General features: G+C 43.9%; 1 pseudogene; it reads left to right on the plus strand.

The window, feature by feature from the left end:
* Positions 1 to 1,361: 1,361 nt before the first annotated feature.
* LOC144505343 (NADH dehydrogenase [ubiquinone] 1 beta subcomplex subunit 9 pseudogene) lies at positions 1,362 to 2,391 on the plus strand (annotated as a pseudogene).
* The last annotated feature ends 2,121 nt before the right edge of the window (positions 2,392 to 4,512 follow it).

Raw genomic sequence — 4,512 nt, forward strand, 5'->3', positions numbered from 1 at the left:
ATTTATATAGTTACAATCAATCATTAGACAATCTGGTACTTCAGGACTTTCTATGTATTTTTTTGCAATTAAATTTGACACTATGGTAAATTTCTTCCCTGTAAACATTCACCATTAAGGAACTTGTGCTTCTTTAGCTGCTAACTCTGTTTTTTGTCTTGCGGTTTTCAGAGAAGGCAAACCAATTAGAAAAATACATAGCAACATTTTGTCTCAGCTTGTCCAATGCCTCAATGGCGAAGTGCAGACTGGCATGAGACGGACCAACACTAATTAGGATTGACTAGACTGCATTCGATGCTCACGATGTGATCTCTTCTACATTATGGAGATCTAATGCAAATTGGATGATTGTTCTGAGGAACTCTTGCATTCAGTCCACAAGCATCACCCGAGCTTCCTGATGCTTGTCACCTTGCTGCCACTCTGACATATCTGTCTAAATGTGGAGATGCCGGCGTTGGACTGGGGTAAACACAGTAAGAAGTTTGACAACACCAGGTTAAAGTCCAACAGGTTTATTTGGTAGCAAAAGCCACACAAGCTTTCGAGGCTCTGAGCCCCTTCTTCAGGTGAGTGGGAATTCTGTTCACAAACAGAACTTATAAAGACACAGACTCAATTTACATGAATAATGGTTGGAATGCGAATACTTACAACTAATCCAGTCTTTAAGAAACAAAACAATGGGAGTGGAGAGAGCATCAAGACAGGCTAAAAAGATGTGTATTGTCTCCAGACAAGACAGCCAGTGAAACTCTGCAGGTCCACGCAACTGTGGGAGTTACAAATAGTGTGACATAAACCCAATATCCCGGTTGAGAGCCAAACTGATAGCCAAGTTCCGCACACACAAGGACGGCCTCAACCGGGATATTGGGTTTATGTCACACTATTTGTAACTCCCACAGTTGCGTGGACCTGCAGAGTTTCACTGGCTGTCTTGTCTGGAGACAATACACATCTTTTTAGCCTGTCTTGATGCTCTCTCCACTCCCATTGTTTTGTTTCTTAAAGACTGGATTAGTTGTAAGTATTCGCATTCCAACCATTATTCATGTAAATTGAGTCTGTGTCTTTATAAGTTCTGTTTGTGAACAGAATTCCCACTCACCTGAAGAAGGGGCTCAGAGCCTCGAAAGCTTGTGTGGCTTTTGCTACCAAATAAACCTGTTGGACTTTAACCTGGTGTTGTCAAACTTCTTACTATATCTGTCTAAATACAGCCTGCAATGGGGGTTCCAATGAAGCTCAATGCAAGCATCTTTCTTTCGACTTGGCACTTGATAAGCTTCTGGACTCAACATTGAGTTCAGCAATTTTAGATCATAGCCTCTGCCTTCATTTTAAAGGCCTTCCCCATGAATTACGCTCCTGGGGCGGAAGTCTCATCTACCAAGTGCTGCCAGCCAGGGGCCCGGCAGCTCATGTGCTCACCAGTGCCACAGGGACAGCTGCAGGAAAAGACCCACAGGACTCCCAGGATCGTGGAGCAATTCAGGTCACAGGTAAATAATTTGGAGGAGTGGAGAGAGGGATGCAGTGGGATTGGCAACAAGGGCAAGGGGTGGCTCTCAGTAGCCTCCTCCCACTTTCCAATGTTTGGCCACTTGATCAGGTATTGGGTACCTTTGGAAGAAGGAAACACCCACAATCCATTCTGGAAGGTGACAAAAGCAAATTACTGTGGATGCTGGAATCTGAAACCAAAAGAGAAACCGCTGGAAAATCTCAGCAGGTCTGGCAGCATTTGTAAGGAGAGGAAAGAGCTGACGTTTCGAGTCCAGATGACCCTTTGTCAAAAGCTGAAGGTGACAAACTGGCTTCACGGTTTTAGCTTCCATGCATGCCCCATGGTGACATGTCTGCTGGCAGCTGGATGTAGACTAGAGGCTGTGGGATTAGCTCCTCAGGTGGTCATTAATTGGACACTTAAGGAACTCAGTCAGCATCAGTGTGGAAAGGTCGATTGTATGCCTGCATGCTGTGAGCAAGATTTGATGAACATAAAGATGAAAAAAACGTGATAAAGTTACTAAACTGCTGAAAGCTGGTAAGGAGGAAATCTGGACAATGCAACATTCACAGCTTTACATTTTCCCTGATTCACCAGGAGACATGTTCTATGAGAGATATGATTACAAGAAGACATCTGAATCCTAACTGGATTATTGGCATATGTCTGAGAAGGCAAGGTATCCAGATTACTTTGACAAGCGAGAGCAATGGAAAAGGCTGCGTCTCCAGAGTTGTGAGAAAGAGGTGAATCAACGGCGAGAGGAAGTGACTGATGATCCTGAGAGTGAGGCTTAGCCCCTTGTTTGTAAGGAGGGTGACCCTCCTCCACTGTGATGGAGCATTGTCACAAAATCCCGTAAACGGCCAATATGAGAGACAGGACAGATAGCGGATGGAAAAGGTTGGTCCCAGTATTGGCAGCAGCAGATTATTTATCAAGAGAGTTGATGTCTACATTGTTTTAAAAATGTTTCTATAAACTTAATGAAGTCTAATTAATGGCTGAAAAAAGCCATCCTTCTCAGAACTAAATTCTGGTGGAGGCAGGAAGATGGCAGGATTGCAATATGTCCTTCCAACCCCCAAGCTCAATCACATCAGAGAGAGAACAGAAGATTCCGCCTGTTAACTCCGCTTCTCTCCACAGATGGTACCTGACTTGTTGACTATTTCTAGTATTTTGTTTCTAATCTCTTTACTGGTTGATATTTTCATGATGTGGAGATGCCGGCGTTGGACTGGGGTAAACACAGTAAGAAGTCTCACAACACCAGGTTAAAGTCCAACAGGTTTATTTGGTAGCAAAAGCCACTAGCTTTCGGAGCGCTTGCTGCTCCTTCGTCAGGTGGAGTGGGAGTTCTATTCACAAACAGGGCATATAAAGACACAAACTCAATTTACAAAATAATGATTGGAATGCGAGTCTTTACAGGTAATCAAGTCTTAAAGGTACAGACAATGTGAGTGGAGAGAGGGTTAAGCACAGGTTAAAGAGATGTGTATTGTCTCCAGACAGGACAGTTAGTGAGATTTTGCAAGTCCAGGCAAGTCGTGGGGGTTACAGATAGTGTGACATCAACCCAAGATCCCGGTTGAGGCCATCCTCATGTGTGCAGAACTTGGCTATCAGTCTCTGCTCAGCGACTCTGTGCTGTCGTGTGTTGTGAAGGCCACCTTGGAGAATGCTTACCCGAAGATCAGAGGCCGAATGCCCATGACCGCTGAAGTGTTCCCCAACAGGAAGAGAACACTCTTGCCTGGTGATTGTTGAGCGGTGTTCCATGCATGCCCCATGGTGACATGGCAGATGAATGATCACCGCTCGATATTTTATGATATTTTCATAACATTTTGTATTTACATAGCACCTTTAGCATATTTATATCCCACAGGGTGTTTCACAGTGAAGTTATCAGAAAAATCTGACACTGAACCTTATAAAGAAATATTAAGAAGGGCGACCACAAGTTTGCTCAAAAATAAATATATTTTCCAGAGCAACTTACAGAAGAAGAGAGGTGTAGAGAGATTCAAAGATTCGTAGGGAAGGAATTCCAAAGGAACAGGCAGCTGAAGCTACAGCTGCTTATGGTAGGACTATGGAAATTTGGGATGCATGAGAGACCAGGATTGGAGGAACAAAGAGTTCTCAAGGATTGCAGAAGGTCACAGAAATAGGATGCAGCAAGGCCATGGAGGCAATTCAACACAGGGGGGAGAATTTATTTATTTTTGTCATTATTGAAGCCTGATCCAGCAATACCTAAAATTTAAAATTCTCATCCTTGTGTTCAAATGTCATTTGTTAGCGAGTTTGGACACCTGCTGAGCAAAACAGACCACCAACAAAGAGGCCAAGTAATTGGAATACTGCATTGCGAGCAGCAGAGCTCTCGAGGACCATAACCAGTGGATGGATACAACGACCAACAAGGGAAGGAGAAGCCAACAATAGCCCTATCACTGAATGAAGTGTCAAGAGGAGAGATGGCTCCACATTCATACAAGTATGTATTTTACAAACCTTACATTTTAGTTGGTGGCCAGCAGCAATCACTGTAAAGACCATTAGCTACATCTGTGTCAACCTGGTGGATGGTGCATTTCCAGGTGTAGGGAGTTTATATTTTGTGCGTATCATTCTGAGGCTTAAGCACCAAGAGACTGGGAGCAGCGCCATCATTTTTGTTTAGTTCAATATGTTTTGATCTTGGGTACTGCTTATTATTGTATTGTCTCCTGGTACTTGTGTATTGTGAGGTCTTGTGGTGAATGAGGTCTGGTGGCACAGTGGATAGCATCCCGCCCTCAAAGCCAGAAGCTTTGGGTTGGAGTCCCACACCAAGACTTGATGACCAAGGAAGTTGCAATCAGAACTGCCCAAAGTGTTTATTGGCAATCTGAAAATCCTTCCAACACATGCCAGTCAGGCAGTCAGAGGGGGAGAGATTCTTGGTCAGTCATGTGATGGAAAGGATGTTGGAGCCTCTAACA

The sequence above is a fragment of the Mustelus asterias genome, chromosome 16 (genome assembly GCF_964213995.1).
Source record: "Mustelus asterias chromosome 16, sMusAst1.hap1.1, whole genome shotgun sequence".
Lineage (NCBI taxonomy): Eukaryota > Metazoa > Chordata > Chondrichthyes > Carcharhiniformes > Triakidae > Mustelus > Mustelus asterias.